The sequence below is a fragment of the Bombyx mori genome, chromosome 21 (genome assembly GCF_030269925.1).
Source record: "Bombyx mori chromosome 21, ASM3026992v2".
Lineage (NCBI taxonomy): Eukaryota > Metazoa > Arthropoda > Insecta > Lepidoptera > Bombycidae > Bombyx > Bombyx mori.
In genome coordinates, this window is record NC_085127.1 from 12,787,924 (window position 1) to 12,803,292 (window position 15,369).

At 38.7% G+C, this 15,369-nt stretch overlaps 2 long non-coding RNA genes and 1 other non-coding gene across 3 annotated transcripts in view; all 3 read left to right on the forward strand.

Annotated features, from left to right (window-relative positions):
• Positions 1-15,369, forward strand: part of LOC134200888 (uncharacterized) — a 36,533-nt gene that overhangs the window by 3,647 nt on the left and 17,517 nt on the right. The window lies entirely within an intron of this gene.
• Positions 155-1,170, forward strand: LOC134200886 (uncharacterized). The gene is made up of 2 exons (XR_009975986.1): positions 155-468; positions 667-1,170. It is a non-coding gene; the product is annotated as an uncharacterized LOC134200886 (long non-coding RNA).
• LOC119630188 (5S ribosomal RNA) lies at positions 2,756-2,874 on the forward strand. Its single transcript, XR_005245974.1, has one exon. It is a non-coding gene; the product is annotated as a 5S ribosomal RNA (ribosomal RNA).

The following is a 15,369-nucleotide window of genomic DNA, read 5'->3' on the forward strand; positions in this document are numbered from 1 at the left end:
AGATATTTTAATAACAATACAGAATTGAAGCATTTCGCGTTTACAATTACGAATGTCGTCAATAGATGGCGCTAGTAATAAATGTACATCGCGCTATCGTTATGTGAAATGATCGCATGACTTCACTCGTATTGCAAGCTAATGCGATGTCTATGGGTTAAAACGGTTACCACTTACTATCAAGTAAGGTTTTTTGTATAGCCTCCCAATCGCATTTGCGGTCATGTGAGGTTTACTTTACTTTAAAAATTATGTGACAGTCTTCGATCAATAATACTACTAGATTCGCGATAAGCGCTTCAAAAACGGCCCGAAAAATAAGACCACAAATAAATTTGTGGTCTTATTTCAAATTAGTATGGTCCAATCATAGCCAACACTAAGACGTCAAACCGCTGCACTGCACGTTCAAAAACGGAGTAAAAAACCACCGTAACACCAAGGTTTTGGAAGGAATATATTTTTTTGGTAAGTTTATATTATTAAGTGAATTTCATAAAATAATAAACAGAATTATATAGTAAATAAAATTCAATTTACGAATATTGTAATTGTTTGGCCAATGTTTGCAACAAGGCACCAACTATTGTAACAAACATCACCTATTCTTGAACAGGGAATGCATAGAGTAGTTTTGTTATTTTATAATGTTATTTTTGTTTGTAGATTTCCTAGTAGCCCCTTTTCACTGTGCACAATGGATATATATTGTCGCGAAAGAAGGAGGATAAGAAATATAGAACCCTTATAAAAATTCTAGAATTGTTCAATGGTGGTGGCAAATCAATGCAAAAAAGTATTATAAAAACTTTATATGTATGTGTAAATATTTTAAGCGTATATGCTGAAAAGGATTTGTTTTCTGGGGGAAACGAACACAGCCATAAAATAAGCCTAAATTAAACTGATTATAGAAAAATTCTTTAATATAAGATTACATTATATTTGTAAAAAAGAAACCGCTCATATAAAAATGACTTCTAAAAAACAGCTTTATTATTTATTACCTATTTGTTGTAATAGCGGCAATGTAAAATATTATCTACAACTTTTTTGAATCGGTCAAAAATAGTTGCGACCATACAAAACAAACCTAAAACAAATATATTCTGCAACTCTACGTCTTTCAATACTTACTGTGTTCTGAGCATTGAAATGTAATACCAAGAACTACATCTAGTTCCACAATACAATAAGCACGAAATTTTAAACAAATATTTTTAACCTTATTGATTAGTCTTTATGTATCACTTTAGAATAAATATTTTTGTACTGATGACTTTTTATGTTCAAGTGACATTTTAAATTTATGCCACAATATTCTTTCTCTGACGAAAGGACCTAAATAAATATATTTTGCAATGGTAATTAAACTTTATGTTTAAGCATTAAGGTTTATAATAAACTGAAGTCGTTAACATTATTAACCTTTTTTCTAAGAAATGAAGATGTTTTCGGGTCTGAAAACGTGGCCACTCGAGCGTCTTATTTTTGTTCCTGATCCCTAATCTAGTAGTATTATTGATCGAAGGTGACAGTCGACTCCTGTCGACTCTACAACGCGCGAATATCGAAAAAAATTGTGTATACGTAATATCTAGAATTTTTATTAGTTTAATATCTATCACTTATGTATGAGTCGTCTATTATCAAAGGTGGCAATCTGTGCATTTGGACAAAAAAATGTTATCGATATGTCAATACAGATTGATTTGAATATAATCGTCTCCTTCAAAGAATACGGTTCAAAACCAGCATTAAATAAAGGATAATACTTAACCTGTTATTTATCTAAGATGTCGTTCAGAAGAGTTTTGTGACTGCCAATGGAATACAAAGTCAATAATTCGTTTTTCTGATTTACCAATAATTGTCCAAAAGTCACATTGCCGGCTTTGATAATAGTCGACTCGTATATAACAAAAATCTAGATTTTGGATCGTGGCGCATAAAATAAAATAGATAAATTATATTCCAATATTTCCAATTTTAGTGTTCTCTTCCCAAACCTCTAAATAACATAATTCAAAATTATAATGACAACTAAAGTTGCACTTTGCTCATTTTTACGTAGTCGCCATCTTGCTTTGCTTGCTTTTCTTAAATTATTTTTCCCCTTTCTTACCGTTTTTTTTACTAATCCTATAATTATGTATTGAAGTCAGCTTGCTGGCTATGGTTGTGTTGTAAACTTGTAGTTTATATAAATATTGCCTTTGTTTTCGTAAACATTGCGTATATAGGCTCTCGGTAATTTTTATTTCACGTGCATCGCTTAGTTCTAAACATATTTATTATGTAACTGCTGATCGTTCATATTTACAAGTAGAAATTTTGAATTGTCCTTGAATTAAGAAATAAATGTTTATAGTTCAAATAAATACTCATTAAAAATTGATCATATTAAATACGAGCTCACGGCCCTCCTGGTGTTAAGAGGTTACCGGTTTCTGCTCTTTAAATTCTTTTATATACCTACCTACGTTTACGGCTAAGGAAAGTCCATTTTTATTCTAGTCCCGTTTTTGTTATTTCGATAAAGGAATTTTGAATATAGGTAAAACTATAATTTCATGGTTGTTGGGGCGGAGTTCAAGAGTTGGATTCACATCGTGTTGTCTAAGGACTCCTATAATCACTTAAGACTACAATAGGTATGTGCTGTGTTTTGCGTAAATAACAAAATTAAATTGGATTTAATAAATCAAAAAATTAGTAGTTGTGCAATGTTAAACAAAAGTTCATGCGCTCTTTCGCCAACGTCCATACCACGTTGAATACACCGGTTCTCGTCCGATCACCGAAGTCAAGCAACGTCGGGCGTGGTCAGTACTTGGATGGGTGACCGCCTGGGAACACCACGTGATGTTGGCTTTTTGTTTTACTTGACACTCAAAACCCAAATCGCTTCACTGAAGTTCACTGTGTCTTAAATTCGACTGTCGATTGAAACAATAAATGACTCGAAAATATTACCAGTCTCTACTATTCATCGTCCTAGTGAGATTGAGACCATATTTAGACCTTATTTGATATATATTATTGAGACATAGATATTATTGAGACCTTAGAACTTATATCTCAAGGTGGGTGGCGCATTTACGTCGTAGATGTCTATGGGCTCCAGTAACCACTTAACACCAGTTGGGCTGTGAGCTCGTCCACCCATAACAAAAAAAATATGACACCGTTGAGACTATTTGAGACCATTTTTAAACTACGACCAAAGCCCGGATATGACAATATGCGTAGTTACACATACGAATTTATTGTCACCCTTAGCCCGTCATTACGGATCCTCCCGATCCATTAACGGTGCTTTTAGGTACCTCAAGCACCGGTCACCGTGCTCGTCGAACCCGTCGCTTGCGACGAAGGGCTCGACGAGTGAATTAACTAATAGACACAGTCCATTGAGTTTCTCGCCGGATCTGCTCAGTGAGTCGCGTTTCCGATCCGGTGGTAGATTCTGTGAAGTTTGCTAGGGCCAGTGTTAGCAACGCTCCCGGTTTGAGCCCCGTGAGCTCACCTACACGTTAAGGAGAAGCTGAAATAGTCTCTCAAGGCTATCAGCATAGATAGGAAAAAAAAAGTCATCGTAAAGTCTTCCCACAGCAAACAGCATAGAGATAAGTATATACATCTCATTCGACTCACCACGCCTCCTGGTGTTGTGACAAACATCTTCACTGCTTTATCACTTAGCTACACCATCGCAGCCCGTGACTGGTTCTCCAGCGCTTGGGATCAGATGTCTCCGGTGTGGTAGCTCTGCAGACTTCGAGCAGCACTGGCACTTGTAAGTCAATCTCTGCATCGTCAATTTTAATTTCATGACACCACATCTTGTCTTGGAGGGGAGTAATGTGGTTATAGAAACACAGGATATTTAACAGATACCCGAATCTCGCCAACGACAATTGCAATATAAATGAATGCAAATTTGGAAAAAAAAGCTAAATATTAATATTTGGACCGTCGCTTTGCCTCTTAAATATTATGTGTGTTATCTATCTACCTGGATCTTATCGAGCTATTTCACCCGCATGATGAAAGATTTTACCTATCTCGATTTCTCTAAATTAACTTATGTCGATTCTTTAATTCCCTAGCATTATGGTTAGCCCTTTTAACAAAGCTGGAAGAGTTCTCAACGACTCTTGCTTCAAATAGGCCTTTAGCAGCTGCTTTCTGCGAAACATGACTTTACCACTAATCCTCAATGACTTCCCTACAAGAAGAAAAGTCAAAGTCAATTTAAAAATTATTGATTTTCAACTACAAATGTTGTCAATAGATGGAGCTAGTAGTATAACTACATCGCGCTATCGTTGCGTGACAAGGTTTTATGACTTGACGTAGAATCTACTATGTGGTTGATGTCTATGGGTTAAAACGGTTACCACTTACTATCAAGTAAGACTTTTTCGAAAACCCCCTTACTGCCATTTAGCGGTTCCTCGGGTTCTAAAAAGATTCATTACAATCACTACCAATATTGTCCAATTGTCCAATCCAATTGAACGCGGCACCCCAATCGATTTTAATTCGCCCTCGCTGGACCAATGTAAATGTATGACAGCCAGAGCGATTCACTAACTCTTGTCAAACGGCGATATACAGCCAGTAGTCAGTTGAGTTTAGGATTGTGCAATTGCATAGATTAGCAGTTTGCTAACCTTGAGCGTATCTACGCACGTATTTTTTGTTAGTGTGTGATCATATTTCGAACAGACCACACGTAGACCGTGCATTTAAAACTACCAAGTAATCCGAAATATTAATTATCTTTCAATACCGAACCAAGCTTAATGACTCACATTTAGATAATTGCTAAGGACCGGGAACTCTAAATATATCCCCAATTATAAGAAATTAGCTGAAAATATGGACACCCAAGTTTCGCACTGAATTATATGTATCATTATGTATGACACCAACAAAATAAAGTTATAAAAAATCGTTTTTTTTTAATGCCTATTGATACCTGTTGATTATCTGTAAAATATGCGCCATCGGTGATTTTCAAATCTAGTATTGCGCCCTTAAGGACAAACAAGTTGCCGACCCCCGGGCTAGGCTGTCCTAGAAAATAATAAAACACGTACTAAAATTACGAGTAATACAACCTATATACCTATATAGTATACTCAGTATAGTGCGCCTAAGAAATTTATGATTGGAAATTATTCTCAGATAAATCACAAAAAGAGATTTTTGTTTCATGGGGAAATATGCGATAAAAGGGCTACTTCAGCAACAAGAAAGTCGACGTTCAATTTGATGAGGGTCAGCTCACATGTATGGATGGATGCTTGGAAAAACGGCTATACAGATTCAAAATGGTACTGTAAATATTTTATTATGACAATATAATTAATTACACTTACGTAGTATTTAAACGTACACAATTAGATCAGTAATTACGTTGTCATGGTGAACTCTAAGTGTCTAAGCACACTATGCCGAAAGTACGCGCCCGAAGTACCGTGGGTTTTTTTTATTGCAGCCCACCTGGTGTTAAGTGGATACTGGAGCCCATAGACATCTAAAACGTAAATGCGCCACCCACCTTGAGATATGAGTTCTAAGATCTCAGTATAGTTACAACGGCTGCCCCACCCTTCAGACCGAAACGCATTACTGCTTCACGGCAGAAATAGGCAGGGCGGTGGTACCTACCCGCGCGGACTCACAAGAGGTCCTACCACCAGTAATTACGCAAATTATAATTTTGCGGGTTTGATTTTTATTACACGATGCTATTCCTTCACCGTGGATGTCAATCGTGAACATTCGTTGAGTACGTATTTCATTAGAAAAATTTGTACCCGCCTGGGATTCGAACATCGGTGCATAGCTCAACACGAATACACCGGGCATCTTATCCTCTAGGCCACGACGACACTGATTTTACGTTCCGACGTTTTCGGCTGATATGACACACCTTTAGCGCCGAACTTACGCGGCAGAAATTCAGGTGCAGCTTCCCCGCTACCGATCTTCGTCGACAATCGAACCGAACTTTGATTGCTTATAATGTGTGCTCTACAGAATACTTTGCCTCTGGATTTACGCCCGACCGAAGTGTTACGTTGTACGCTATAATGCAACGTAATTTCGGTACAGTGTGTCGTCAGTAATCTAAATAGTGTTACATGGGTAAGAGTAAAGCCATCTATCGCCGAATAGTCGAACGAATATTGAAGGATCTAGAATGCTCGAGAAGTACAACGCTATTGTCAGATAGCGGAAACACGCAATACTCGACTTTTGACTTTTGTGAAATATTCTAGACGATTCTAGGGATTTCGTCTCTTCTATAAAAGCGCTGCAGTAATGGCACGCCGTTAGTAATCGGAACTACTCGAAGCGAAACAGCGAACGGATCACTTGAAGCGAAGCGGAGAAAGCGAATTGAGAATTTTAAAGTGCTCTCTGTGTGTGTTCTAAGTGATAAATACAGTTTTGAATTGTACTTTGGTGGAACATTTATTTATCCCGAACCTTAGCGCGTAACAATAGCATTGCAGGCGTAATCATGCCGAGCTTCGTTCGCGTACTTTCGGCATAGTGTGTTTAGACTCTCCGCGATAGTGTATGTACATACATAAGTGCGAGGTTTGAACACCAGCATACAACTGTCGATGCTCGTTGGGTGCTTCCAAATTGAGGTCGAGGTACTTCAATTGTGCATCGACGTTGAATAATCTTTGGACCTTTCAAGTTTACTCACGGCGCTTGAGAGTGGCAACGCATTGGGCCGCTTATACCACAGGTCTCCCGACCCCCCGATGTACTAATACCAAAGATTGACAAAAGTTTTAACTGAATCCTTAACATAATCCTTTTCGTCTGCGGAGGGACTTCGCTTCTATCTGCTTTTTGTACCGCATGTTCCATGGGGAGTGCTCTGAGGAATTATTTGAGATGATTCCATCATCTCGTTTTTACTATCGCAGCGCCCGCCACCAGAGTAGAGTTCATCCATACTACCTGGAGCCACTGCGTTCATCTACAGTGCGCTTTCGGAGATCTTTTTTGCGTACCATCCGGTTTTGGAATGAGCTCCCCTCTACGGTGTTTCCCGAGCGCTATGACTTGTCCTTCTTCAAACGAGGCTTGTGGATAGTACTCAACGGTAGGCAGCGATATTGGCTCTGCCCCTGGCATTGCTGAAGTCCATGGGTGACGGTAACCACTCAGCATCAGGTGGACCGTATGCTCGTCTGCCTACAAGGGCAATAAAAAATTAATTAAAAAATCTTCTTTTTTCCTTATCCCACTTTAGGTGGCGTTGGATCTCCTATCCTGCGCCAGGAATTTATATCCTGAGTTGTCATAACGTCATATTGGGCCTCTTTAAGTGTTCGAATCATATTTGTCCAGTATGTCCCCGAGAGGCGCCTTCTCCATATTCATTGATCTCTATATATAAAAATGAATTGCTGTTCGTTAGTCTCGCTAAAACTCGAGAACGGCTGAACCGTATTGGCTGATTTTGGTCTTGAATTATTTGTGGAAGTCCAGAGAAGGTTTAAAAGGTAGATAAATTTGAAAATGCTCGGAATTAAATAATAATAACAATTTTGTTTTTCCTTCGATGTGTCCCCCGTCGGACGGATTCCTTTTGTTTGTTTTATGTTTATTTTATACAAAAGCTTAGGTCTTTTATTTATCGATTGAGGCACTACGAAGTCTACCGGGTCAGCTAGTCAAAAATAAAAAAGATTATCTCAGTCAGAAAACGAGCGAACACTCATTTGCGTTCGTCAACTCGTCGCATAACTTCAACGGCAGGTCTTCATTCAAACTTAACGTTTTTTTTTCCTACGCTCATTAGAGATATGGCGTTATTTTTCGGTTTTTCGAGATTCGGACGGTTTCTTTCGCAATGCCCGATTTCCGACCATTATTCGGGAATACAGTCACAATATTAACTGCAATTGAACAATAGGTATATTCTGCAAACGGGAACGCGATATTTATAGGCATTTAAGCAAATTTATTGGTGTTTGCTTATTACACATTGCAATGACAAATTTCATTACTTTTTTTATATCGTGTAGATATTTATAATTATTTTTCTGGAAGAGGTAGGTAATGTTGATAAAAGAATTGTTACGTTACCGACTTTCTAGTTTGGTTTTTTCATTTTTTATTGCTTAGATGGGTGGACGAGCTCACAGCCCACCTGGTGTTAAGTGGTTACTGGAGCCCATAGACATCTACAACGTAAATGCGCCACACACCTTGAGATATAAGGTCTAAGGTCTCAGTGTAGTTACAACGGCTACCCAACCAGTCAAACCGAAACTTTTGCAGCACGCATTCTGTCAATGTTATGTCAAACGCCATAAGGTTACACTAGTTAATTTAATATGGTGGTTAAGTTTTCTTATTTTTTTAAAATTTTCGCGCAATTTTCTTAATTTTTTTCTGAAGTTATGCGCCTACATACAGTACACAGATTCATTTATATATGTATATAGATTGGGGTTTCGATTTCATATACCAAGGTGATGGGATCAGGTAACGGTTCTACACTAGGTTAGCCGTGAGCTTTTTGACTCATATAGGCACCAAAAATGTTTATTTCGAATTGACGTCGCCGCGTCGCCTTGATCAATTAACCCATTTATTTTGACGGTGATACTTGAGCTGGTATTTAGAGTCGCATTTTGGGAGAACAAAACATACGCCAACGAACAAATGTGGACGAATTTTATCGAAGGCACTTAATTTTCTAATTTGAATCGCATAATTTAGTTGTCAAAAAGTTCGGCTAAAAACGTGAAGCCGAAGAAATTCCCACAAAAATTAACGCGGGACATCTCTAGTTGAAAATTAAAAAGAACTCTGGCCTCGTTAGGAGCTAGATCTTAACTTACTCTAAAGTTTTAAATTAATTATTGGGCAGTTTTTTTTTTTGTTTTTAATCTAACTGTTTTTTACCTCTGGCTTTACCTTCCTTATCAGAAGTCTTCCATCGGAACCGGTAGTCGACTTGTAAAATGTAGCGCTTAAACTAATTCCTATCTTAGTGAATTAAGGTAGGTTAATGTAATTGTTTAATGTATTACATTGTGAATATATATTTTTTCCTTACATTGCACCTTATATTAGTTTTCGTTATCGTGTTGTTTTGTCGTAATTGTAAGGAACATTGTCATACAAATTCAGCACTATATGTCTTGTTTTGTCGTGTGCACATAACTTATGTTGCAAGCCAGATTTTGTTTCTTTTTATTTGTGTTATTTATGTATCTTTAGCTTGTGATGTGTATTGTGAGCCTAATAAAATAAATAAAATAAAATAATCTGATAAGCTTACCACTCAGCTGATGTTAGGCTGTATGTTCAGAGTTTCCCTATGGGATTGAACCAGGGTTTTTTTATTGCCTTGGTGGGTGGACGAGCTCACAGCCCACCTGGTGCTAAGTGATTACCGGAGCCCATAGACATTTACAACGTAAATGCCGCCACCCACCTTGAGATATAAGTTCTATGGCATAGTTACAACGGCTACCCAACCAGTCAAACCGAAACGCATTATTGCTTTACGGCGGATATAAGCAGAGCAGTGGCATCTACGCGTGTGGACTCACAAGACGTCCTACCACCAGTAATTACGCACACGACTAAACGCCAGTAAACGCAGCTCCGCATCGGACGATGCCTACGTTAGATCACCTGACGTTTGTACCAGCCAGTATTATTCTCAGTTAGTTTTTGTATATAACTGCGTGGTGTGTTTATATTCATTCGTACCCGATCCTGTGGACCAAATGATAAACAGTCAACGTTGCTCTAAACACGTCATTACGGATCCTCCCGATCCATTAACGGTGCTTTTAGGTACCCCAAGCACCGGTCACCGTCCTCGCCGAGCCCGTCGCTTGTGACCAAGGGCTCGATGAGTAAATTAACCCATAGACACAGCCCACTGAGTTTTTCACCGGATCTTCTCAGTGGGTCGCGTTTTCAATCCGGTGGTAGATTCCACGGAATAGATAAATAAGCATAAGAATAACCTTATTTATCTATTCCGTGGTAGATTCCGCGAAGCACTGCTGTTGCTAGGGCCAGTGTTAACAACACTCCCAGTTTGAGCCCCGTAAGCACACCTACACGTCAAGGAGAAGCTGAAATAGCCTCTCAAGGCTATCAGCATAGGTAAGAAAAAAAAACATTCAGTCTGCTTTGTAAAATAGACCTGACCAATACAAGTAATAAATCCCGGTTATTGTTCTGTCTTCCGTGCACTGCTTTAAGTCAGATCTGTTTTGAACATAACAAAACAGTAAACTGCAATGGATGAAGGCCAGTCCAACCAGCTAATTCAATGGTACTAAAACACTTTCTGTTGGAGAGCATTGTATAGGCTAACGGATTAAAAAAAACTTAATTATTTTATAAATTAATTTTTTGAATGGAAAAAATGTCATGAATTTTTAATACATTTTTTTAAATTAATAAAAAGGCTTTCATTCCCTTTTTCTTTTTCGTTCATGCAGTTGACGTTTTCCCTTGACGATTAATTTTAATTTCGACATCGCTTATATAGCTTTCGTTAAATTTAATAAAAACTCCGTGAAAGCTCGTTTTTTATTAAACAAATGTCAACAAATAAATGTCAGCGGCATTTGTATGTTATTTCGTAGAAACAGAAATAATAATATCATCATGAAATTAACGTAAGTAGTCATAGATTATACACTTAATATATTTGATAAGTAGTGGTCCCACAGTAGTCGAAATTCGACTCTAATTAATTAAAATTATAAGTTTGGACATTATTATGGTTCTATTGTCAAAGACTATTATACTTCTATAATCACAGATTTCACCAAAACTACATTATAGACAAATAATATTAAAGATAAACAATATTAACCTATTCTCAATTTGACCACAGACTGCAATAACGGACAATAAAAGTTTAGAGCAATAAAGTTTGACAATAAACAAAGACTATATATGTGTGTGTGTCAAATATATGGTAGTGTGTGTGATGTTTTTTTATTGATTAAAATTTTTTATTGATTAATGTAGCGCTTAAACTAATTCCAATCTTAGTTTATCTGACAAGCTTGCCACCAGTAGATGTTACCTATGGGATTGAACCAGGGATACCGACATAGCCCGGGCAAATTGCGCTTCAAAAAGTAAACACCGGACGACCAAAGGTAGTTGGGCTTTTTTATATTACTTAGATGGGTGGACGAGTTCACAGCCCACCTGGTGTTAAGAGGTTACTGGAGCCCATAGATATCTACAACGTAAATGCGCCACCAACCTTGAGTTATAAGTTCTAAGGTCTCAAATATTTACAAATAGTTACAACGGCTACCCAACCAGTCAAACCGAAACGCATTACTACTTCACGGCGGAGATAAGCAGGACGGTGGCACCTACCCGTGCGGACTCACAAGACGTCCTACTACCAGTAATTACGCACACGACTAAACGCAGCTCCGCATCGGACGATGCCTACGTCATATCACCTGACGTTTGTACCAGCCAGTATTATTCTCAGTTAGTTTTTGTATATAATTGCGTGTTGTGTTTATATTCATTCGTACCCGATCCTGTGGACCGAATGGTAAACAGTCGACGTTGCTCTAAACACGTCATTACGGATCCTCCCGACCCGATTAACGGTGCTTTTTGGTACCACAAGGACCTGTCACCGTCGCTTGCGACGAAAGGCTCGACGAGTGAACTAACCCATAGACACAGCCCACTGAATTTCTCGCCGGATCTTCTCAGTGGGTTGCGTTTCCAATCCGGTGGTAGATTCCGCGAAGCACTGCTCTTGCTATGGCCAGTGTTAGCAACACTCCGATTTGAGCCCCGTGAGCTCACGTCAAGGAGAAGCTGAAATAGCCTCTCAAGGCTGTCAGAATAGGTAAGAAAAAAAATCATTCAGTCTGTTTTGTAAAATAGACGTGACCAATACAAGTAATAAATTCCGACTGTTGTTTGTCTTCCGTGCACTGCTTCAAGTCACAGATCTGTTTTGAACATAACAAAACAGTAAACTGCAATGGATGAAGGCTAGTCCAACCAGCCAATTCAATGGTATTAAAACACTTTCTGTTGGAGAGCATTGTATAGGCTAACGGATTAAAAAAAACTTAATTATTTTATAAATTAATTTTTTGAATGGAAAAAATGTCATGAATTTTTTATTACCTTTTTTTAAATTAATAAAAAGGCTTTCATTCCCTTTTTCTTTTTCGTTCATGCAGTTGACGTTTTCCCTTGACGATTAATTTTAATTTCGACATCGCTTATATAGCTTCCGTTAAATTTAATAAAAACTCCGTGAAAGCACGTTTTTTATTAAACAAATGTCAACAAATGTCAGCGGCATTTGTATGTCCGCCTTTACAAACAGAAATAATAATATCATCACGAAATTAACGTAATTCTATTTCAAAATAATTAAATACTACATTATGTTTTAACTTAATTGAGCTATCCTAGCTTAGTAAGGGTGTCTGTCGGGTGATACGGCATTCAATGCCTTCATTTCAAACGCCTTCATAATACTTGACTAAGTGAATACATTGCTTCAATAATCATCGCGAATTGCACGTGGCGCCCGTGAAGTTTTTCTAAATTTCGGGCTAGTATTCACAGTGGTATGCAAAAAAAAACTCATCCTGTTTTATGATTGAACGATTACTGGAGGCCTGGAGGCGTTTCCTGTTTCACCAGGACAGGTGGGCGAGCAAAGGCTCAGCCAGGAGGGGTGGGATTTGCTAACAGCTGTCCGAGCGCCTCCTAAGGAGACCTAACCGCTCAAGAGCGCTTCGCGAATGAATCTACTACTGGATCGGAATCGCGAAGAAGATCCGGCGAGAAACTCAGCGGGCTGATGCATGGGTTAGATTGCACGTCGAACTCTTTGTCGAGTTGGACGAGTACGGTTAACTAAACTCATTCCTAACGTCGTCCATATATTATGTCAGAAGATTTATTTATTTATTTGCTCTACACATTTAGACGAATTTACGGCATAACCTGATAGTTAGTGGTTACCGTCGCTCATGGAGATCAGCAATTCCAGAGGCATCAACTCCAACTCACTGTCACTGCAGAGTATTCTCCGTAAACCTCATTTGAAAAGGAACATGTCATAGCGCTTAGGAAGCCCTATGTTGAGAAGTCCATTGCAAAACCAGATGTAACATGGTAAATCCTATAGACATAACCACGTGGATGTTGCCACTCATCTTGAGACGTAAAATTAGAGTATTAATTATATCGTATCAGAGATTTTTTCCCTTCAAGCGAAACGCAAAACTATTTCGGGCAGAAGTATTCAGGATGCTCGTACCTACCCTTATTCACACCTTAGACCAGTACCGCCCTAACCTCAGTTTAAAATGTAACAGTACACAACAACGCAGATACAATGAACGAATCAAATCACACAATCCGCTAGGCACGAAGGGACTACTTATAAATAATTTATAAGTCTACATTCTAACATTATCGATTGTGGCATATGGTTAAACCGCCAAATGATTTATTTATAAGCGGTTTCGTGGTCCGAATGTGTTTTGTGCGGTGATTTTTTCATTTCTACTGTGGGGTCCATGCCCCGGTGGAGTCCGTAGGCGCAAAGCGAAAACCGTTTTTTTTTTCTGCCTATGCTGATAGCCTTGAGAAATATATCAGCTTCGCCCTAACGTGTAGATGAGCTCACGGAGCTCAAACCGGCAGTGTTGACAACTACTGGCCCTAGCAAGAACAGTGCTTCGCAGAATCTACCACCGGATCGGAAGCACTGAGAAGATCCGGCGAGAAACTCAGTGGGCTGTGTCTATGAGTTAATTCACTCATCGAGCCCTTCATCGCAAGCGTCGGGCTCGACGAGGACGGTGACCGGTGCTTGAGGTACCTAAAAGCACTGTTAATGGATCGGGAGGATCCGTAATGACGTGTTTAGGGCGACGTCGACGGTTTACCATTTGGTCTACAGGATCGGGTATGATTTCATTGCTGCACGTCGTTTTATTTGAATAGTCCACGCCTTCCGACGCGTTGAGGAAAATAGGTTTGCTATGTTTCGAACATCTACGAAACTAAAAAAAAACAATTGACCTTCAAATAATTAAGCTAATATAGATAAAATAAAAACTAGTCAGACTGCGTGTACCTCCACATCGGTTTTGGCTTATGACGGCGGAATAAATATGTTCTAGACGTATATATTTTACGCGGTTTTATTAGCTTCATTATTCTCTATCTATGCGAAGTGTGAAAGTAGCCGCGGTAATCTACAAATTAAAGAGTGAACGGTTATCGTGGTATGGACATGTGATGCGTAGAGAGAAGATGCATGTGACTAGGAGACGTATGGAAATGGTAGTGCAAGGTAGAGGGGGAAGAGGTCGACCGAAGAAGACATGGATGGAGTGTGTGAATGACGATATGAGGGAGAGAGAGGAGTAAGTGTTGAGATGACGGCTGATAGAAGAGAATGGAAGAGAAAAATTAGCTGTGCCGACCCCACCTAGTGGGATAAGGTGGAGAAAAAGAAGAAAAAGAAGATTAGGTAATTACATAGATCTATGGAGATCGCATAGATAGCTATGCGATCTCTATATATCTTTTTAATTAGGCACATCGGGCTATACAAGATAACGTCACTAGTGTAATGAATGCGTTTTCTTAGAATATAACACTGGAGATAGTAATTGTCGATTTTACATTGTTTTTATTTAACGATGTAGAATAAGATTAGAAAAAAAAACGTCAACGAATAAAAACAATATGAAAGATTCCGATGCGCTTTTGTTTTAGTTCGTCGTTCTCGTTCTGTGCGCGAACACAGACGACGTCCGACGTGAATGAACCACGGAATAAGCAATTTACAGTTTACGACTTTTTAATCAGACCGACGTAAGATTATTTAATTGTTATTCAGTAGTGTGAGTTGCGAAACGTAAATGTGATTTAGACCTTATAACTCATGTCTTGAGATGGGGGGGCGACATTTACGTCGTAGATGTCTATGGGCTCCGGTTAGCATTTAAAGCATTTACTTGAGACCTTAGAACTTATATCTCAAGGTGGGTGGCGCATTTACGTTGTGGATGTCTATGGGCTCCAGTAACCACTTAACACCAGGTGGGCTGTGAGCTCGTCCACCCATCTAAGTAATAAAAAAAAAAAGGTTTTGAAGGGTAGGGCAGCCGTTTTACTATAAAAACTGAGACTTAGAATCCATGCAGCAAAATAGGTGACGGCATTTACGTTGTTGATGTCTAGGGGCACCGGTGACCATTTAACACCAGATGTCCAGCGTGTTCGTTCAACCATGTAACCAATAAAACAGATTTATTTAGATTT